At 55.2% G+C, this 22,703-nt stretch overlaps 1 long non-coding RNA gene across 1 annotated transcript in view; it reads left to right on the plus strand.

The window, feature by feature from the left end:
- Window positions 1-22,703, plus strand: part of LOC129046144 (uncharacterized) — a 129,448-nt gene that overhangs the window by 58,344 nt on the left and 48,401 nt on the right. The window contains exon 7 of the long non-coding RNA XR_010405924.1: window positions 3,632-3,747. This is a non-coding gene — a long non-coding RNA (uncharacterized LOC129046144). The remainder of the gene's footprint in view (window positions 1-3,631; window positions 3,748-22,703) is intronic.

Consider the following 22,703-nt stretch of genomic DNA (forward strand, 5'->3'; position numbering starts at 1 on the left):
CACAAAAATCTTGGGAGGTAGTTTTTTGTTGTTGTATTGTTTTAATGATCCCTTTCTTCAGCGGAGGACACTGAGGCTCTGAGAGGCGGAGGGGCCGGCCCATAGTCACGCAGCTCAGCCGCGTCCTGCGGGTCATCGTCTGTGACCCAGGGCCAGTACTGTTCCAGAAGTCAGGCGGCCCAGAAGGGAGATCCATTCAGCCACTCTCCCACCGCGCAGCCCGTGGCATGGGGTGGACCCTCTGGTCCTCAGTTTTCCCATCTGTACCAGCTCTGGTTTCTCAGGCTTCTGTTTTTGGGTCAGAAGCAGCGTGGGAAGAGAGAGGGACGGAAGATGCCTCTGGGATGGTCACAGTACCGGGTCCTCTCCGCGTCCACCTGGGAGGGCACACTTGGGGCTGCGATCCTGAGTCACTCAGGCTGCAGAGTGTGGGGCGGACGTGAGAGACACTAGCCAGGGGAGGTGGGAACGGGCGCGTAGATGCGCTGGGACAATGCAGACGCATGTTCTACTCCTTCTCCCAGAGGTTCCAGGATGCCGAGCCCACAGAGGCGACCTATTCACCTCCCTTCCTGTCTCACTTCCTCATTCCCCACTGGTGTTTCTGGGATCACCTCCCAAATAGAACGCTCGTGCCCCAAGCCTTGTCTTTGCCCACCTAAGCCAGCATCTGTACCGCGTGGGGGTTAAGAGCTTTGGAATTAGACAGACCTGAGTTTAAATCCTGCCACTGCCTTGGCTGTGACCTTGGGAACCTGCCCCCTCTCTTAGAACCTCAGTTCCTCCCTCTGTGAAACAGGAACTTAGAATCGGAGAACCAAGTGATGATGAGATGGACGGGGAGTTTGGCGTCACGGGGGCTGGAGCCGAGTTCCCAGCTGTGAGTCCCGTGAGGGATGCTGGGTGCCAGCTCTGAAGGCTTCGGGGGCAGGCGGGGGGCGAGCAGCCGGAGTCCAGTGGTAGGGTAGGCAAGGGAAGAGGGCAAAAGGGAACAGGCTGGACGCAGATGTGGAGGGAAGAGCTGGCCATGAGTCCTCCTCAGCCCTGTTTGGCTGGCAGGGGAGGCACATACAACCTTGTTCCGGTCCCAACCTCCTACCCTCTAGGATTCTAGGGAGTCTGGCGGATGCTCAGAGCAGAGCAAAGAACAGTGAGTTTGCTCACTCTGGGCTGAGGTTGGGCTGGTCATGGGAGCTCTGTCCGCAGGGCTCTCACAGGTCGACAGCACCTCATTTCTGGGGTCCTAGATTCTGGGGCCATCTGACCATGGGACCCCCTTCACTGATACTGTGCTTGAGGCAGGGGTGCGGGGGACTAGGTGCCCCTCTTTTACCCCAAGTGGGACCTCATGCCCAGAAGAGCCCCCTGCCCCCACCACAAACCTGGGATCTTCCCCACTATGGTGATGGCAGCCACTTGGCTGCCCAGGCTCCAGACCTGGGTATCCCTCTGCTGCCCCATGGCCGGGCCATCAGCAAGCTCATCCAAGTGTCCAAGGGTCCACCTCCACTGTCCCACCCTGGGCCAGCACTGCCTTCTCCCATTGGGACCTTTGCAGTCTTCTCTTCATCTCCCTGCCTCCGCTCTTGCCCTTCTAAACCAGAGGGATTCCCTTAGAACCCAAGACAGATCCTGTCCCTCCCCTGCTCAGAACCTTCATGGTTCCCAGTGCACTCAAGAGTGGAAGCCAGAGTCCTCACAGCAGCCCACAAAGCTCTGGGGGATCACCTCCCCTGTCCTGAAGCCCTTTCTAACTTCACTCCCTCCTCCTACCACAGTCCACCCATTCTCTCCCCTTTTCTGCTCAGCTGCAGCCTCACTGGCCCCCGGCCTATGGCTGAACATAACTGTATGCTGCTGCCTCAGGGCCTTTGCACTTGCTGTCCCCTCTGGACTGGAGAACACTCTCCCCTCAGCTCTCCCCATGAAGTGAGTCGGGCCTTGGTTCCAAAGTCACCCCTCAGAGAGGCCCTCCCTGGCTAGCCCTCCCTTCCATCGGCTCATGCTGTTTCATCTTCTTCCTAGGACTTACAGCCTACTCTAAAAATTGCTCTGCTTATTTATCTGACTTCTTGACTGGTTTCTTCCACTGGAATGTCACCATCGCTCGGGTGGGGAGTTTTGTCTGTGCTGTTCATTGCTCTACATCCCGCTCCCAGTGCGGTGTCTGTACAGAGCAGGTCCCAGTAAACACTTGGGAATGAATGAATGAAGGACAGATGAGGGAGCTGAGACCCAGAGAAAGCCCCAGGGCACTCACATTCTAGAACTTTCTCCTGACTCTCCCCGGTCTCTGGAGCAGTTCGTTGGCAGCCCGGTTTGGGGTCCTGGGTACTAATCTCGACGCCTGCATGCCTTGGCTTCTGCTGTGGGGCTGTCAGCAGGTCTGCTTCCTCATCTGCAGGGTGGGTCACGTGGACATCCCAGCAGCACAGGTTTGGGCTGCCAAGGGGATGGGATGGTGTGTGGTGAGGGCTCAGCATGAAATAGGTGCTCAGTAAATGGGAGTGGCTGTGGGGGAGGCTCTGGCTTGGGGTCCCCTCCCCCTCTGCTCCAGGGCCTGTAATTACCACTTACCCTGGTCAGTGGGCCCAAGAGATTCCATGTGTGGGCAGGGCTGTGGCCGGGTGCTCGCCCGGCCACTGGCGGGTCCCATGGGCACTGTCCGACCCCTGGGCCTCATGGCTGACATTCCAGGCACGTTTCCCAGCCCTGGGGCTGCCACAGGCCCATACAGGGTGGGGGTGGGGGGTCGTAGGCTTCAGGCTGGACAAACCAGTCAGCCTCCTGGGCTGGGCTGCGTGACCACCAACTTCCTGCTGGGCCTCCTGAGGCCCACAGCGGCCTCCAAGTCTTTCCGTCTGCATCCACTGCCACCATTGCCTCCTGTCCACCGTGGCACAGAAGCTTCCATCGAGGCCCCCCCGCCAGAAATTCCCTCCTCACATTCAGCCAGAGGGGTCCTTTAAAACTGTGGCTCAGCCGTGTTATTCTCCTGCTGAATTGTACCCCGAGTGCTTCAGGTTCTTCCCCCATCATCTGACCTCCTCTTCCTCCTCCTCCTCACTCACCCTTCCAGCTATACTGACTTCCTCGGGGTCTCTGAAACAGTCCAAGCTCATGCTGCCTCATGGCCTTTGCATGGGCTGTTCCCTCTGTCTGGAGCACTCTTCACCCAAGTGTCCACAGGGCCCCCTCTGTCCCTTTCTTCAGGTTTCTGCTCAAGTGTCATCTTCATATGGAGCCTCCTCTGACCCCCCACTTCTATCCCCCACCCAGTATTGCACCCCCCCTTTTCTGCTTTATGTTCCCCTGGGATGCTCATCACCATCTGACAACTGCGGATTTTACTGATCCACAAGGACATGAGATTTTTGTCTGCTTTGGGGCGCCCGGGTGGCTCAGATGGTGAAGCGTCCGACTCTTGATTTCGGCTCAGGTCATGATCTTGTGGTCGTTGAGATCGAGCCCTGGTCAGGCACCGGGCTCAGCGGGGAGTCCGCTGGAGATTCGCTCTCTCCCTCTGCCCCTCCCCCCGCTTGCGCCTCTCTCTCTTTCTCTCTCAAATAAATAAATAAATCTTAAAAGTAAAAAAAAAAACGAGTTTCGTCTCCTTTGTTCTCTGTTGTAGCTCCAGCGCCCAGCACGGTGCCCAGAATGTAATCCATGCTCAACAAACATTTGCTGAATGACCGAACAAACAACTCTACGAGTTCTTGGCAGATAAGGACACAGCGGTCCCTCGGGGTAGGTGACCAGCCCAAGGCCACACAGCTAGTCTGAGATTGAGCCAGGAGAGGAGATGAGCTTGGGTTTGTGAGATCCTGGAGCTGGTACCTCGGAAACTTTCAGGAGCGGAGCAGATGGGACCGAGGCCCTAGCAGTGAATCCTGATGATTCTGTCGCCCTGCCAGCCCCAGGGCCAGGCAGTACACGGGCTGATCCAGGAGTCCCGGCCTGCCTGCCCAGGCATTCCAGGCTCTGACCCAGGTTCCGAGCTTTCTATTTTGAGCCTCCGAGTCCTGAGGACTGTGTGTTCCCAGCAGGCGGCGCGGGCCAGAGGCTGAGCCGGGGTGTGGCTGTCACCCTAACTAGGGCCTTGCCGGTGGGTGCTGGAGCTGGGGCCCTGCCAGGGAGCCCAAGGACCTAGATCCCTCGGTCCTTAGCCTGTTGTCTGCTGAGGCCTCTGGCACAAGCCTCGTTCTCTGCCTGATGGTCCCGCACTCAAGCCCTTGCCCTGGTATCTCGCTGGAGTGCTATTGACTCATCCCACCTTGGATTACATGCTTCTGGTTGTGCCCAGGACTTCGGGGCCCATTCAAATTCTGGCTCCGCCCCTTTCAAGAAGTGACCTTGGGCAAGTCACTTCACCTCTCTGAGTCTACTTCCTCACCTGGGAAATGGGGACAAGAAGAGGACCTGTGTCCTGGATTGCTGGGGACATTCTGTTGCGATAAATCCGGTGAAAGTGCCCCGTACTCAGCAAGTATGTGATAAGGAGCCCCCTTCCGGGGGACGTTTCCTCCCCATGTGCCCTGATTTCTTTCCGCCACTGCCCCTCTCTCTACCTGGTGCATGTGCATTAATTGTCAGTTGCTTGTCTGTCTCTCCCTCTAGAATGTCAGCTCCACCAGGGGAGGGGCTTTTGTTTGCCTTTTTCACTTATCTGTGTCCCCTGGGCCCATCACAGCACCTGGCACACAGTAGGGGCTCAATAAATCTTTGGTGGAAGAACGAAGACATGAATAATGACCCCTTGGGGAACACAGGCCCTGACCTCAGAAAGTGTGTCCTCACTCCCCCCTCAGCCCCAGGGGGGGCACCTAGCATTCTAGGGTGCTTGTTGGTTCCAGACACCAGCCCCCCCACACCCCCCGCTGTGCGAGTGCCATCAACCTTGCCTCACAGATGGGGAGGGGGAGTCACCTGTCTAATGTCACCCGGTGGGCAGCCCCTGAGCCAGGATTCCAGCCCGGTACCGTCTGCGGGAAGGCTCAGTCTTTCCCTGGAGGGAGTTGGTAGTGATGGAGAGGATGATGGGGTCAGTGATGAGGTCCTGGGGGAAGGAGGGCTGGGAAAGGAGTCAGCCCCTCCTGAGTTCCGTCTCTCTTTGTGTCTCCCTGGATCCCTTTGTCCCTGTCTTTGTCCCGTCTCTCTCTGACTCTGTGGCTCTCTCCCTGTCTTGTGTATTTGACCCACTGCAGCATACCCCTGGCTTGGAGGTTGAGATGTTGGTGACTCAGCTACCTCTGGCCTCCCCCAGCCCCAGCATCATGGTCCGTGGCTGCTAAGCATGGAGGGGGCGCTCCCCTGACAGCCCCACCCGTTGCCTCCTCTACCTCTTTGAGGGCAACCTTCCCAAATTAATTAACTCAATAGTTTATTTCCCCAATGCTGGGGACACCTTGGGCAAATTCCTTCACTCTCTGCTCTGTAAACAGGGCTCCGGTGGGATCTACCCCTTTAGGATGTTGCGAGAAAGAAATGGGTCTGTGAAAGGAAGAGCTTGGCTTGGCCCCAAGCACGGCAGGTACTCAAGACACGTGCTCATGGATTCATTCGAGGGTCCCCGAGATGCTCCCTGAGGCCTCCCCCAGGCCAGCCTGGTGCTGGGGGGAGGGAAGGTGAGGGGGCGCACGGGTGCCCAAAACACAGTCCTTGTCCTCATCTAAATGCCGGAGACTTTCAAAGGCATCTCTCCAACCTGGACATCTCCCCTGACTCCAGACCCGAGTCTCCCCCACAAAAACCCCTGATCCTCTCCCAAAACTATTCCCGTCTCAGTTACTGGCTCCCCCATCCTCCAGGTGTGCCCCCAAACCTGGGAGTCATCCTTGACCCTTTGTTCTCACTTGCCCCCAGATCTGATTGCTCACCACATGCTATTACACCCCCCTCCCCCCCAACCCTGTCTCCGCTGCCCTGCGCTGGCCCAGGCCACCAGCCTGGGGGCCTCATGCCTACAGTTTGTTCTCCACACACAGCCAGAGGGGATGATCCCCTTAGACCTAAGTCAGATCCTGTCCCTCCCCTGCTCAGAGACCTCCCAGGGCTCCCGCCTTGCTCAGAATAAAAGCCAAAGTCACCCCCATGGTCCTCAAGGCCCTGTGTAATCCCCTCCCCCAGCAAACCCTATACCTCTCTGATGACTTCATCTCCTCCCACCCTCCCCTTGCTATTCCTTTCCAACCCAATGGCCTCCTTGCTGTTCCTCTAATAAGCCTCAGACCTTTCTACCCCAGGGCCTTTGCACATGCTATTCCCTGTGCTTGGAAACCTCACCTACCATGTATTCACATGACTCACTCCGTCACCCCCTTCAGGTCTCAGCGTGGATGCCACCCCTCAGAGCAGCCTTCTCTGAGCCCCCTTCCCTTGTCAGCATCAATATCTTCCACCTCCTTTATACTGTCTCTCTCTGCACCCTGATCCTGCTCTGTTTGTCCTTTATGAGCGGAGGAGATTGCCCAGGGGAAAGGTACTCCCAAGAAGGGGATAGCATGTGCAAAAGCCTGGGACTGTGAGCAGTGAGGGGGTCCAGGGTGGTGGCAGAGGAGAGGTTGGTGAAGACAGGACAGCAGGCTGAGCTCCAGGATAAAGCACTGTCCTGCAGTCAGTAGGCTGGGGTCATCCTGGTTCTGTTACTCCCTGGCTGTGTGACTTCAGGAAGCCCTGTCCCTCTGTGCACCCAAGAATCTTCAACTCCTAGTGGAGACCACCTAAGGGGGCCCATTATTTGACAGATGGGGAAACCAAGGCTGCAAAACTTCTATGACCTAGTTAAAGGTCAACCCAGGCATAGGGATAAACCAGGGATTGTTAGCAGTCACTCACAATTTAGCATGAATGAGTTCCCTGGGTTCTTGGCTACCCAGTGCCCTCTAGACCTCAGAGGGCCTGGGAGGCAGGATGAGTGCAGGGCTGAGGCTCCCAGGGTTGGGCAGAGAAAGCAGGAGTGCCAGGCTGGTGAGGATAGGATGTAAGTTTGTTGGGATACACAATCACCACATCTGTGGTTATGACACGGGCAGGTGACACAGGCTGCCTGGGAGTCACCCCTGGGCCACGCAGCCTTGTCACATAAACTTCCCCCTCCACGCATAGCCTGACTTGTACTCTGCTCCCTGAGCTGCCATTTCCTGACAGTGTGACTCTGGGCAAGTCACTTCCCCCTCTCTGAGCCTCAATTTCCTCTTCTGTAAGGGGAGATAGTGGAAGTACCCGCCCTGCTGGCTGTTGGGAGGGTTCACCCCATCCCTGCCACACTGACCCACTTGCTATCCCTCAAATGTGCCAGGCATGCTCCTACCCCAGGGCCTTTGCACTTCCCATCCTCAGTGCCTGCTACACCTTCCCAAAGGTGGCTTGCTCTCACTCCTCCTTTAGGTCTCTGCGCAAATGTCACAGCTCAGTGAGGCTTCCTCTGACCCCAGACACCCCCTTCCTCTCTTAGTTTGTCTCTGTAGCTTTTTTTAAAAGATTTTATTTATTTATTTGAGAGAGAGAGAATAAGAGAGAGCACATGAGAGGGGGAAGGGTCAGAGGGAGAAGCAGACTCCCTGCCGAGCAGGGAGCCCGATGCGGGACTTGATCCAGGGCCTCCAGGATCATGACCTGAGCCGAAGGCAGTCGCTTAACCAACTGAGCCACCCAGGCGCCCGTCTCTGTAGCTTTTACCACTACCTGAGACATCATGGTTTTGCTTCTTTGTCTACCTCCCCAAGGACGGCAGCTCCATTTTTGTCCCTCATGATCATTGTTACGTTCCTATCCCCCAGCATGGCACCTGGCGCAAGAAGGTGCTCACTAAAGACTTGCAGGGTGGCTGAATGAATGAATGAACAACTGTCAAGCGCTCAGCACCATGCAGGGCCATGCTAAGCACTCCCTCCCCAATGTGGTGAACAGTGTTATTCTTGGCAGTGGCTTCCCAATGCCCCTTCACTCCCAGCTGCCTTAAATCCTGCTCTCACCAACCCTGCGCTCCCGCTTTGTCCCCCCAGCCCAGCTCCCCGCTGCCGGCACCGTCTTGTCCCTCCCTGGGTCAGGGCAACCTCTGGGGAGCCACAGGGCTGTGGGGCGGGCTCCCCCAGGCTCTACCTCTGGCTCTTCTTACATCCCCCCACCCGGGGTGGGGGGGCAGGGGCTTATGGGAAATGGGCAGAGCCACGCTTTGAGGCTCCCCTGGGTCAGACCCACCGAGCTCCTGGGCCTTCCTTCGATGTGGCCTGATGTGACCCTGCTATTGCACAAATGGGACAGTGAGACTAGAGAGGGGCAGCCGCCGTGCTTGGCGGCTCGCCTTCGGGGCTCCCGAGGCGTCCAGGGCAGCTCCCAGAACAGGCCTGGGACTCAGGCGCCTGTTTTCCAGATGGCAAGACTGACTCTCGTAGAGGCTTTGAGACCAGGTTTGAATCTCATCCTCCCACTTCCTGGCTGTGTGATCTGAGGCTTGTCCCTCGGTCCCTCTGAGTGACAGTTTCCTTGTCTGTAGAATGGTGCGCTCATGGTTTCCAGCTCACGGGGGTGTTTGGGAGGACAAGACCAGCCATCTGGCCGGCATCTCGGGTCTGCGGCCCCTTCCCTGGGCCTCAGGTGTCCCGGCTCCGGAGCCCCCTGGGCCCGGGCCACTCTGGGCCTGGCGCTGGGCCTCATGGTTGGGGTAATCCACAGCCCCAGGAGGCCACCACCGCTGCTGCTGGTTTAGTTTTTCCCTCCCCGACTTCTCCCCTCCTCATCCTGGCCTCCCTTCTCCAGAGCCAGCTTGTTTTTGTTTTCTGTTTTTACGGCTCCATAAATGAGTCACGAGCCTGATTTGATTTAATTTCGTTGTAACTGTTATCTTTTCAAGCTTGTTTTTTTCCACTCAGTTACTCACGAGACCACAAAACCTAAACAGGACGGGGCCTTCCCCAGCTTGCTGCCCAGCACCCACAGCACGGCCTCCTGGGCCTCGGGGGCTCGGGGCCAGGGTCAGCAGCTCCTGGAGGACTGAGGTGGGGTCCGGGGGGCTTCTGGGGGGTAGACGCTCAGTGTGCTGGGCAGGGCTGGGGGTCTTGAGTCCCGGGGCGGTAGCCCTGATCCGTGTGCTGTGTGACCCTGGAAGTGTTGTTTAAGCTCTCTGGGCCCGATTCCTCCCTGGCTAGCTTTAGAACAGAAACTCAGACATCTCCGGGTCGGGAGGTGACATGTTGAGTGAGGTGGGCTGGGTGGCGACTGCCATGAACTGGAGAGAATAGGCCCTTCTCAGGAGACAGCTGCCTCTTGGCCGGCACTCGGCCCAGATCTTTCAATTTATCAAGAGAAGCCAGAAATCTGAGGTCGCATGTGAAAAGTCCTGATTTTTAAATGTTGGCCAACGAATCAAATTAAAAACAACAAACAACCCAACTCTGTGGACACGTCTGGTTTAGAAGGTTCTAGAAGAGTCAGCCCTGCCCACACTCCAGCTGTGGCTGGAGTTCCTACTCCCTCCACACCTTTGCCAAGCAGCTCCCTCTGCCTGGAACACTCTCCCCTCTTCCTCACCTCATCGTTCTGGATGGTGAGTGTGTCCCTGCTCTCCCACAGCCCCCCGGGTGCCCCTGGTCACCGTGGGGCTGGGGATCACGCTTTCAGTCATCTCTCCCACCGACAAGCAGCTCAGGAGGACCACATTAGGAGCCAGTGAGGGGCTAAGGAATGGGGGCTCAGGGGGAAGGCAGGACCCTGGCCAGAGGGAAGGAGGGGTTGAGGGCTGCTCCTCCAAGCATGAGTAAGGCCATGTGACCGGTGTGCACCAATCAGGCGCATCCATGCCACTTTATGAATCAGAAGTTGGAAATGTTGGGGGTGGGGCGCAGGAGTCCATTCTGGGGTGGGTGGGGCCACAGCGTCCTCTACTTTCCAGGCGCTGCAGTGGGCGGGCCGGTTCTAGGGACAGTGACCAGGGCCCAGTGGTAGTCGCAGGGCAGACTGAATCATTTTGCAGAGATGCCTCTCTCTGTGATTCTTTAGGGTTGGTCAAATGCAATGAAAAGGACATTGCACTCTGCTGTCATGCAATTTTGTTTAAATATATTTAAACACAGCAACACTCGATTGACTTTGTTCATCCTAAGAATTTGCATAGTTATATGTGAGGAGAAGAGAAAATCCATATATCTTTCACCTATTTTTTTAGACATTGCAAAATAGGGTCCTCGTCAAATTTCTTTCAGGTGGATCTTTATTTTGAAGTTTTGGCCCCAATTCTGGATGAATTCACTTTATGTGGCTTTTTTACTGGGCCAAATTGTCTACCTTTGTTTTCTGAGCTTCTGTGTGAGTCCTCCAGAATTTCCCGCCCCTACACCGCCAGGCACAGCTCATGTTCTTTGAGGGGTACTAGGATCTCCAATGCTGGGAAGCCCTGGGATGTCTCCCAAGCTGGGGCCCATCATCCATCACCCCCACCGGTGGCCTCAGCCTTCCAACCTTCTGGCCTAGCCCCTGCCTCCCCTTTTGTCTTGCCCTCTGGCCTTTCTCTCTCCAAGCCAGGACCTGGGTGACCCTCAGCAGTGCACCAGCCTGGAATAGAACCTCGGTGGATGCTCAAGGTCATGGAGTCCTGGAAACAGAGAATTCTTCCCTCCAGGACAAAAGAATCCTGGCTTTCAGTCAACCAAGCCCCTGCAATTCTAACATTCGAATGCATGGGAGGCCTGGTAGACCCAGACCCCTTGGTAGATATTTATTGAGCATCTATTATGTGCCAAGCACATCAGGGAACAAAACAAGCAAACTCCCTGCCTTTGTGGCGCTTACATTTTAGTAGGGGAGACAATCAAGAAACAAATGAGTAAAAGAGCGTATCGGATGGTGAAATCAGCGAAGGGGGTGAAGGGGGGCGAGGAGTATAGGGGCTGCAGTGTCACATGGCCCGTCACAGAAGGAACAGGAGGCTGGAGGAAAGTGAGGGGACCGGTCCTGCAGACATCTGGGGCAGAGTGTTCCAGATGGTGGGAAGAGCAGATGCAAACGCCCTGAGGTGGGAAAAATTTTGCATTGTTGGGGAAAGATAAGAAGAGCAATCTGGCCCAGTGAGCAGCGGGGAGGCCAGCGGGGCCCAGATCACTCAGGGCTGTTGGGCCCCGGGAGAAGGAGTTTGGATTTTATTGCAAGTGAAGTGGGAGCCCCTGGAGGGTTGTGACCTAGGAGGGGCAGGGTCTGACTTAGGTTCCGACACAGGCTTTCCCACCCCGGGCGCTCTGGACAGTCAGCCAGCTGGTTCTGGGTTGTGGGGGCTGTCCTGGGCATTGCAGGAGGCCGAGCAGCATCTCTGGCCTCTCCCCACTGGAAGCCAGCGGCGCTTCTCCCTCCACCCAGTTGTGACAACTAAAAATACCTCCAGACATTGTCAAATGTGCCCTGGGGTGCAAAATCGCCCCCAGTTGGGAACTATTGGTCTAACAGGATCCCTCTAGCTTAGAATGAGGAGAGCAGGCTGTAGACATTCCAGGGAGGGTGAGGGAGTGGAGGGACGGAAGAGAGGAGAAGCCTTTGGATTCTGAGCCTGTTTTGAAGGTGAGGTGAGCAGGATTTGTTGGACTGCACCTGGAAGAGCGAGAGGGAGAGAGAGTCCATCCACCTAGGGTGTTTCAGGAAGGGATTCTGAGACTGAAGGAAGCCTTGGGACCCCCGCTCCAGTGCAAGGATTGCAAACTCCAGGGCCAGGCAAGCAGTGCAGATGGTGACGTGGCTGGCAAGAGGGGCAGGCCTGTCTCAAGGGTGGGCACCGCTCAGTTTCAGCCCAACGGCGCCATGTGGAAAGGCCAGGATTTCCAGTTTTCCACTAGAAGCTATAAATCTGGGTTGACTTTTCTGGGGTTTTCAATGTTGGGGAAATCTACGAATAGACAGATTTGTCCCGAGGGCCATGCGTTTGACATCCCTGTCCCCCTTCCATCTCTCTCATCTTGCAGATGAGGGGCGCCCCAGAGGAGAATCGGAGGGGTAGCTGCTGCCGAGGAGGGCGGCCTCCCCTGGGTCAGGCGGGGCTGGGAGCCATCAGGGACGGAGGTGGGGCTTGGACTCCACTCTGAAGAAGCGTCAGCTGCCGACTCAAAAAGAGGAGAGGGCATTCCAGGAGGTGGGGGAGTGTGAGCAAGGGTGTGGAGGTGGGACTATGGAAGACTGTTTTCGAGGAGGAGGGAGATAAGAAGAGATGGAACCAGGAGGGAAGAGAAGGAGATAATGAGGGGGTGGGTTACCAGGAAATACACAAAGAGGCCAGACCAAAAGCAGGACTGGAAAAATCACAAAAGGACTTTAATAATATTAATAATTTCACTTCCGAAGTTGTTTGGCAACAAGCAGCTCATTTATTTTACCACTGACTTTGGGTTCTTGGCAATCCCCACGTACACCAGGGAGTGTTTGCCCAACAAGGAACATTCTCGTTTGCAGATTGTTTTCAAACGGCACGAAAATTTTTGCAAATACTGTATTAGGAATTTATTACTGAATTGTGAAGTTTGAGTGGATTAATGAAAGATTTATTCATTTCGATTTAGCAGGTTTCTTTAAGTATTTTAGAGGCAAAAACATTTCTTTTCCAAATCTCCCTTGCAAATTTTCCACCTCACAGAGGCCAAAATTTGAGGTGACGTTTGCAAAAATAGCTGATGTGTAATGATAGAAAGGGGTAAGTGAGGTTTAGAGAGAATCCGAGAGAGTGTGCTTGCAGCGGGGAGGATCAGGGCAGGCTCCCTGGAGGAGGCGGTTTTGAACCCAAGTGGCAAAGGATGGGTGAAATATAGACCAGGCAGATGGGTTAGAGTAAGTGAGGGCATGCCAGGTGGAGGGCCCTGTGTGTGCAGGTGTGAAGGTGGGAATCATGGGGTGGGGGCCTGGACCAAGGGAGCCGGGGCTGGGGCTAGCGATGGCAAGAGGCACTACAAGAACCAATGGGCAAAGCTGAGACCTGTCAGGAGCACAGCCAGGCCCAAGAGCGGAGAGGGTGAAGAAGAATGAGGAGCTGACCTCCTCTGTTTAAATTGCTTGTGGGTCCAGAAGGGTGGCAGAGAGTGTGGATGCCTTGTCCTTCTATCCGTGGCCTAGGGCTGCTTCCCCTCACCCCAGCGGAGTCATCTTAGGTGAAATATCAGAACAAGTTACCTGTATTGAGTGCCTGCGGAATGCCCAGCTCTTCCTCCCATCGGCAGCATGGGGGAGGTGTTATGATGCCCATTTTACCGAGGACATGGAAGCCCAGAGAGGTTATGCTCCCTACCTGAGGTCACACAGTAGGATTGGAACCCAGACCTGCCTGAGCCCCAAGTCCATGTTCTGACCTCTGCTCTGTAACGACCCTCATGTGCTCCCGCCAGGTCTAGCTCCCTGTGACCTGAGTACCAGAGTCATCCCTATTAGAGGGGTAAACCGAGGCTCTGAGCGGTGGAGTCACTTCCGTGACATCACACAAATAGAATGGGTGGAGCCAGGGTCTGCATCCCCAGGGCCACTTGACTCTGGAGCCCACTCTCTTGCCACCAGATGACACAGCTGCCTGCCTTCCCAGGTCTCTGTTTCCTCGTCTGATAAATGGGGGTGAGGACAGCGTGTGCCTGGATGGGGTCCATGCGAAGATCAGCGGTGGTGCATTTCAATCACCCAGTTCAGTGTGTGGCACTTAGTAGGTGCTTTAAAAATGATGGCTGGAATTATTTGTGTGAAGGTGGCTGCCTATTAAATGAGTGACTTAGGGGCACCTGGGTGGCTCAGTCGTTAAGCGCCTGCCTTCGGCTCGGGTCATGATCCCAGGGTCCTGGGATCGAGCCCCGCATCGGGCTCCCTGCTCCGCGGGAAGCCTGCTTCTCCCTCTCTCACTATTGTGTTCCCTCTCTCGCTGTGTCTCTCTCTGTCAAATAAATAAATAAAATCTTTAAATAAATAAATAAATAAGTGAGTGAGTGAGTGACTTAATGTCAGACATTTAGAGTAGTACCCTCCGTGGTACTGATGTGCCTGAGGATAGAGTAGGTGCTCAAGAAATGCTAAGTGTTATTTATTTATTTATTTTTAAGATTTTATTTATTTATTTGAGAGAGAGAGAATGAGAGAGAGAGAGCATGAGAAGGAGGAAGGTCAGAGGGAGAAGCAGACTCCCTGCTGAGCAGGGAGCCTGATGCGGGACTCGATCCCGGGACTCCAGGATCATGACCTGAGCCGAAGGCAGTCGCTTAACCCACTGAGCCACCCAGGCGCCCGAAATGCTAAGTGTTATTATTCTAGGACCTACCCCAGGCGACAGCCTGATACCCTTCCAAACTTGCTTCCTTCCCAAATGGCCTTCCCTGTGTTTCTGACTTCATCCAATCAACTGGCCTCAGGGTCTAGGTTAGGATTTGGGGGTAAGGAGGATGCAAAGCCTCCTGCCCTTCAGTCAGACAGATGCCAAGAGCACTGGTTGATGAGTCCAGAAATCTGGGTTTGAACTCTGGACTCACTGTGTGGCCTCTGGCAAGTGCCTTGCCCTCTCTGAGCCTCAGTTTCCCCTTTCATTTGCAGAGCCTGGGCCAGGCTGCCCTGGGAGGTGCCTGCCCTGCACAGGGATGGGGGCAGTTCCCCTGTCCTCTGTGGCCACCAGTCCCCACCTCCTGCCTCTTGAGCTGCAGGCCCGCCCGGCTCAGCTCTGACGACCAACCAGCCAGTCTGTTTACTGAACTGACTGACCCCTTCCGGGAACTCGGCCCAAGCTTCCCAGAACTCGGGTATTAATGACCGGGAGCCACATGACAGAGCATGACACAGCACTTTTGGGCACGGGGCCGGGCCCAGAGGGGCGCGTGGGGGGCCGCGGCCCAGCCCCCAAGCCCGGCTGGCCGGTGAGTCAACCCGGCCTCCTGCAGCTTCCTGATCCCAGCCACCCTGCCGCCCTCCCCCACCCCCAGGACCTCCTCTCCCTGGTAGGGCCACCCCAGGACCCCCGGGCTTCTGCCCCAGTGACCTAGAAGAGGTCGTGGGTGATCAGGGCTGCCCTCTGGGGTTACAGATGGGGAAAGCAAGGCCCAGAGAACTGGAGTAAGTAGCTGTATGCACTTATTAAGCGCTTACGGTGTTCGAGGCGCTGGGCAAATATCCTAGTCTTATGACAACCCTAATGAAACAATGAATGCCACATGGGGAAACTGAGGCTCGGAGGGGAGCAACGGCATGCAACCGTGCGGGGCCGCACTGAATCCCAGCAGCTCTTTTTGGCCTCAGGCGATCTCCTTTCAATTCCTCAACAACTCGACTGGGTGGGGCCACGTGGTCTATTCCACAGCTGGGGAAACTGAGGCCCACAGGGGCTGAGTACCGTGCCTGCGGTCTCAGTACTAGTTGGCTTCAAGGATCAGTGCTCGGAACCAGTGCCTGGCACACAGCGCTCCCACGATATCCGTGGGCTGACAAGGGTGGGTGAGCGCACACACGGACTTTGGTGCCCGGCAGAGCTGGGTTCGAATCCTGACTGTGCCTTTCCCTGGCTGCTCGGCTGGGAGCTTGCAGCTGCACCCCGCTACGCCTCGGTTTCTTCCCTGGCAAAGGGTCATTGTGGTGATCCTGACTTTGCAGCGTGGCCGTGAGCACTGTCTGTAGTGTTCCAACAGCTCCTGGGCCCGCAAAAAGTGCCCCGTGAACACTGATGGTCATGGTCCGCATCTTCTCCGGGCCCGGGTCTCAGAAGCCATGTTGGGGTCAGTCCCTGGGCCCCGAGCCTGCCTCCTTCACTCTTCGCTGCCCAAGGGCGAAGTGGTGAGAGTGGTGGTTCTTATGGGGCTGGGAACCAGACAGGCTCTGGGGCTCAGAGGGAGCCACCTGGTTCGCAGTCCCTGAACTTTGGGCTGGGGGTGGGGGTAGGCAGGGGAAGGGCAGCACTTTGATGATCTTCCCTTCATGTTACAACCATTGCTTGAGCACCTACTGTATACCAGACTCCAGGGAACAGAGTGGCGAACAAGGTCTCTGCCTGCATTCCGGTGGAGGACATAGGAGCAAACCCATGAACAGATAAGACAGTTTCAGGCAGGGAGAAGGCCATAGCAGAGATAAGTAGGGGTGTTTTGGAGCTGTGTGGATCAGAGAGGGCTTCTCTGAGGAGGTAGTGTGGAGAGACATCTAAAGGAGGAGAAGGAATGGACCCCAGGGGAAGGGATTTTCAGCAGGGGGAACAGCAAGGGCAAAGGCCCTGGGGTGGGTTTGGGCTTGGAATGTTCCAGGAAATGTAGGAGGCCAGGTGGTTGAACGGAACCGGGGGTGGGGGAGGTGGCGGCGAGTGACAGGAGATGATGCTGGAGAGGTCAACAGGGCTGAGATCATGCAGGGATTTGTGGGCCGAGTGCCACTGGCAGGATCTGAGTCGGGAGGGCACTGATGTGACCCAATTTGACGGACAGCAAGCCTTCACATACTCTGACATTCAAATTTTCTACCCATCTGATAGATGAGCTAACTATGGCCCAGGCCACGTTCACCCAGAAGGTCAGCGGCAGGGTGGGGATGAAACCCAGGGTGGCTGGACGGCCAGTGCAGGACAAACGCCCCGAAGGAGAGGGAAGTAAGACCACGGGCTGAGGACTAGAGGGCCCATGGGTCAGCAGAATGGGGCCCTGCAGCCCAAAGTGCTGCAAGCTTCCGGGCAGAGGAGTGCCCTCTAAGCCAAGGTGGGGGGGCGAGGTGCTGGAAGAGTGGTCTGGGAAGAGGGAACAGCATATAGAAGGGAGAGGTGATGGGGGATGTGCTAAGGATCCTGATCCTGGGAGGCCTCGGAACCAAGGGGGAGGAGCTGGGGTTTCATTCCGAAGGCCTTCTGTGTTCCGGGCCTGGGCTGGACCCTATGGACACCAAGATGGGCACCTGTCCCCCTCCTCACCCTCCTGGGCCTTGGTTTCCTCCTCTGCAAATACCACCTGGAAAGATACTGTCAGAGCCCTGTGAGATCATTCTTTCATTCACTCATTCATTCATTCAGTCACTATTTTTTGAGCACCTACTATGTGCCAGGCACTAGGCTTGGTGCTGGGGACACAGCAGTGACAAAAACCTTGCTCTGAGGGGAGAGGTGGTATTTAAGTTAAGAACATGACTCTGGAGCCAGATGGCCTGCGGTAGCTCCTGGCCCACCACTCATCAACTGTGTGACCTTGGGCGAGTCACTTTACCTCTCTGAGCCTTACCTGTAACATGGACTCGTTATAGTACCCACCTCATAGGGCTGCTGTAAGGACATATGAGTTGATACCTGTGATGTGTTTAGCACGGAGTCGGGGGCACAGTAGGTGCCCAGGAAGTGTTCTCCATGCTTGGGCTCAAATAGGGGAGAGAGACAATAGACAGGCAGATGACAGGTGAGTGGACAAGATGGTGTCTGATGTGGGAAGTGACAATTCCAGCTCTTAGCACCAAGTAGGTGTATAGTAGGTACTGAAGTCTTTCTCGTCCCTTGTCCCCTTCTGAGCCCAGCGTGGACTATGATAGGGACCCGAAGCTTGGGAGTCTGTATGGAAGCTGGGAAGCTCTGTGCTGATCCAGAAACCCAGGGCTGAGCTTGGGGGCCAGGGATGGCAGAGACATCCCCACCACCCCTTTGCCCCCCACACTCCCTGCACCCCATCCCCAGCAATGATGGCAGCCTGGGTGGTGGGGGGCGAGCCAGGGCCTGCCTGGCAGGTCCCCAGAAATGACACTCATTACACAGGTGTCTGGAAACACAGGGGGAGGCGAGGGCCCCAGGGGCTGCGTTCACATGGCACCCAGCCAGCCCACCCCAGGCCCTTCCTCATCCTTTATGAGTCTGGTGCCCGGGGCGGGCAGGCAGGTCGGGGGAGAGGAGTTGGCATTGGGCCAGCTGGCGCCTGGTTAAAGGAGGGAAAGTTGAGAAGTTTGGGTGCCAAGGGCTGATGTGGAGGACAGGGTAGAGGGTGCTGGTGGCGGTGTGCGTGCGTGTGTGTGTGTGCGTGCGTGCGTGCGTGCGTGTCCACACTCACATGTGCGGGTGTGTACCGGGGCCCAGAGAACCAGTCTAGGCATCCCTCCAGCCCGTCCATGAGGAGGTGAGAGGGTCCATGTAGATGGAGCACTGATGGCCCCCAGACTGGGTCAAAATCTCCAACACCCGTTTCACTTGTTCGTTTAACTGACACTAATTGGTGGGCGCCAGGCCGTGCTGGTGACGTTAGACCCAGTGCTGGGCCGGCCCTGGGCTCTGCCATCTAAGGCTCCAAATCCACGGAGAGACAGATGCCAAACCAGGTGGACAAGAAATCCCCATGAAGCCTTTTGGGGAGGAGAATAAGGCAGGATGAGGACGGAGAGAGCAACAGGATGGGGGCAGCGAGGGCCCCTCTGAGGAGGTAACCTTAGAGCTGAGGCCTAAGGGATGAGCAGCCATGGCAAGATCTGGAGGAAGAGAGTTCTGAGCGGGAGGAACAGCAAGTGCAAAGGCCCTGAGGCAGCATCAGCCTGGCATGTTTGCAGAGCATTAGGGGGGCCCTAGGTAGAAGAGTGACTGAAGAGAGGGGGTAGGAGGCAGGGTCATGTATGGGTAGAGCCAGAACTCATGGGCCAGGGTCAGGAGTGTGGATCTTATTCTGAGTACGAGAAGTTTGGCACCTGGCAGAATACAGATGGGGCACCCCCGGGGTGAATGGGTTTGAAGAGAGTAGGGGCCAGGCCCGCTGGGTGTGGGAACGATCAGCTTTTAGACCCACAGACGGGAACGTGGGCTGTTCAATTTGCGTTTGAACCTCTTCTCCCGGGTTCAAACCCCCTGGCTCCTGCAGCCTGTTATTAAGCTGGCTGCACCCTGGGGCGCCTGCCTTTATCCCCAGACAGAGCCTGGCCCGCCTGCCCTGAAGTCAACCCTGACCCCCAGATGGGAGTGGATGGGCGGGACTGGTGAACCCCTGTGCCCGCCCCGGCCCCCACCAGGCACCTTGGCAGGGCCAGATCTACTTCTGAGAGCTGGAAGGAGACTGTGGAGCAGGAAAGTCTCCAGGTTGCACATAGGGAAAGCGAAGAACAGAGGAGGAGAGGGTATGTCCCTGAGCCTTGCGGTGGGGAGCTGGTGGTAGCACCCGGGACGCCTCTGTCATCGCTCATATCTCTTTCCACTTCCTCCCCCGTCCACTGGACTCCTCTCAGTGTGACTCTGGCCAAGGGAGCAGTTGGTGCCTGGGCAGGGCCAGGGGGAGGAGCTGGGGCCAATTTGAGAGGCCTCTTAATTAAGCCCTACAGATAGAACTGCCCGACAGTTGAGATAGTGAGTTTCCCATCACTGGAGGCATGCAAGCAGACCCAGATAGCAGTCCTTCATTTGCTCACAGGGTCGCAGAGAGGTTTAGATGAATGGAGAGACCCCTCCCCTTCAAGCTCTGTGATTTCACAGGATCTCAGCCTAATCCTCTGTTGGAGCCTCAGTTTCCCCACTGTAAATTCAATCAATCGATCCATCCATCAATTAATTAATGTGACCTTGATAGAAGAACCGCCTTGATAATGAAACTCCCCTGTTTTCAGTTCTTTCTTGACATCCCAGGCCTCTGGAGACAGCTCCAGCCCTCACCATGGCCCAGGCATCCTACAGCCCTGGCCCCTGAAGCCTCTCCCTCCCTCTCTGATGAAGCCATTCTGACTCCCTCACTGTTGTTCACATCGCTGCCCCTTCTTGCAGTGTTGATGCTGTGGCCGTTGGATACCAGGCTAAGTGCTTTCCATAATTTAAATCCCCCATCAGCCCTTTGGGATAAATACTATTGTGGGGTCCATTTTACAGATGAGGGAGCTGAGTCTCAGAGAGGTACAGTCTCTTGCCCAGAGTTGCACAGCCTGAAAGCAGAGGAGTCAGGATTTGAGCTCAGGCCGTCTGGAACTTAACACCACTCTCTTCTTTCCTTATGTAACTCATTTTCATCTTCAGAATTATGCTCAGTAGTCTCCTTCTCCAGGAAGCCTTCCCTGATTGCCTTCCCAGTCCTTCTCCCATGCCCTTCCTGAGGTTTCCCGTTGCTGCACTGATCACACCACCTCACAGTTATCTTTGTAGAACAGAGACAGACCTACAATAACTGGCACATATCCTAGTGTGCACTTTGATGCGTTCTGACACACGTATGCACTCATGAAACCACCAGCACAGCCAAGGCGGCGAACAGATCTATCCCCTCCACAGGTTTCCTTGTGTCCTTTTATCATTCATTCTCCTGCCTCCCACCTCCCCACTCCCATCGCCAGGCAACCACAGTAGGCTTTCGGTTGTTGCAGGTCAGTCTGTGTTCTCTAGAATTTTCTGTAAGTGGAATCATACAGCATATTTAACCTTTGTTGTGCTTCTTTCCCTCGGCATAATGATTATGAGGTTCACCCATGTTGCTGCAACCATTTTTGGGGGGGTATCTGCCCCGCTCGCCCTGAGATCCACAGGGTGAGAGACTTGCTTCTCTCTATGTCGCCGGCACCCAGCACAGGGCTGGGCACAGAGGAGATGCCTAATAATTGTTGACTGGCTTGCTGGCAGGAGGATAGGGATGCGTCCAAGTGGGGAAAGGGCAGGCACATTTGCATGGCAGCAAGGAGCCCAAGGACTGACTATCGAAACAGTCCCTGGAATGATCTGGAAGCTTCATGGCCCCATCAGATAAGCACATCCGCTCATCCCTGTGGCTGTCTTTGTGGAACAAAGATGTGGATTGCACAAGGGTTGGGCTTGGGCTGAGGAGGCACTTACTGGCCCCTTTATCTGGCGTGGGCATCCGGCGCAGTGTTCTAGAACTGCACAGCCCACACCTCCCAGCAGGCCACACGTCCTGGGCCCTGGCAGCAGCAGTGGGCGGGCAGGTAGGTGGCAGGAAGGGGAGGTGGCCAGCCGGTCCTCCCCAAACCAGTCGGACTCCTTTGCAGAGGTTTCTGGAGGTGCTCTGGGAGCTGAGTAAGGGAGAGCAGGAGGCCGCGTTTAAAGGAAGAGGAGGAGGGGGGAGGAATCATTTAATTAGCGAATATTATAGGGAATTTCCAGTTCATGCCCCATCAGGCTGGGCAGGGACGCTGTGGGATTACTCAGGCGGTTTCCAGGTACCAGCCTCCGTTACAAAGACTCAGCGAGGCCCAGAGGCCTCTAGGTCTCATCTCCATCGTTGGCTGGAAACTCAGCCAGCAGGGGTGAGAACGTAGCGGGCTGGACAGAGCCACCCCGTGGGACAGAGCCTGCAGCAGATGCCAAGTGTGCGCATGAGCTTCCTTCGTCGGTCCTGCCCAAGAAGATGTCATTGCTCATTCCTAGACTGAAAAACTGAGGCTGGGGTCTGTGGAGTTGGCTGAGGTCACACAGGGGTCACTGGGGAACAGGGAGAGCTTAAGAACCAGGGGTCGTTTTGGAATGACTCCTTCAACAACATTCTTTTGACAAATGCTTATTGAACACCTACTGTGTGCCGGGCACTGTGCTCAGCTCTGGGGATTAAAAAAGAGTCCTGGGCACAAATATTGCATCTTACCTCCAGATGGAACAATTTTTGAGGGCAGAGACTTGTTTTGTGGAATTTTGTTTTCTTGTTTATGAAAACAAGGAGTTTTGACCAGGATAGCATTTCTCAGCTAGGGTTCTAAAGGACACAGATTCTCTGAGATATTAATAGGAGTGATGTGGGGACAGAGTTCCACAGTCCAATGAGTCTGGGAATTACTGAGTTTAACAATGTTAATGTTTGCTGCAGGACTTATCAGAGTCTTTAATGTTTTAAGCTCAGTGAACATCTTGGTAGATAGGTATTCTGAGTCACCCTTTGAGATATCTTTTTTTTTTTTAAAGATTTTATTTATTTATTTATTTGAGAGGAGAGAATGAGAGAGAGAGAACACATGAGAGGGGATAGGGTCAGAGGGCAAAGCAGACTCCCTGCCGAGCAGGGAGCCCGATGCGGGACTCGATCCAGGGACTCCAGGATCATGACCTGAGCTGAAGGCAGTCGCTTAACCAACTGAGCCACCCAGGCGCCCACCCTTTGAGATATCTAAGAGAACTTGTTCTCTGTGTTTCTGTCTTTCCTGTCTACTGTTTTCCCGTCTCTATGAATCCTGGTTTGGATGCCACCTCCCCCAAGGAGACTTCTGAATCCCAAAGGGACCTGAGTTGCTTCCTGTGTGGGCACTTGCCTAGAGCTCCCTTTGACCTCTTAAGATTTTCCACCTTGAGTTATAACTATCTGTTCCGATCGCTAGACTGTGAGCTTCTCTTGGGAGGGACCAGCTGTGATCCATCTCTTGGTTCTGGTATAGGAAACAGAATGAGTGGATGGAGAATTTAATGGGTGGAAGGATGGGTGATGATTTGATGGGTGGGTAGATGGTCGAATGGATGATTTGATGGCTGAATACATGGGTGGACAAAATGGATGAAGAGACAGATAAATGGAAGGTAGATGAATTGGTGAATGAAATGATAAACAATTGAAGTAATGGATGGGTAGATGGATGGAGGGATGGAGGGAAGGATGGATGAATAAAGAAATCAGTGGATAAATGGATAGATGGATGATGGATGGATGGTTGAATAAATAAATGGATGATGGATGGTAAGTTATGACATGGCTGGTGTGGATGATTTCATGGTTGAATCTGTGAATTATTGATGGTGAGTGAATAGATAAACATATAATTAAATGAGTAAATAAATTAATAAATGAAAGGATGGATAAGTTAATAGATGG

Source organism: Mirounga angustirostris, unplaced genomic scaffold, assembly GCF_029215605.1.
Source record: "Mirounga angustirostris isolate CCGP_5_RB_7025 unplaced genomic scaffold, mMirAng1.0.hap1 SCAF_10, whole genome shotgun sequence".
NCBI lineage: Eukaryota > Metazoa > Chordata > Mammalia > Carnivora > Phocidae > Mirounga > Mirounga angustirostris.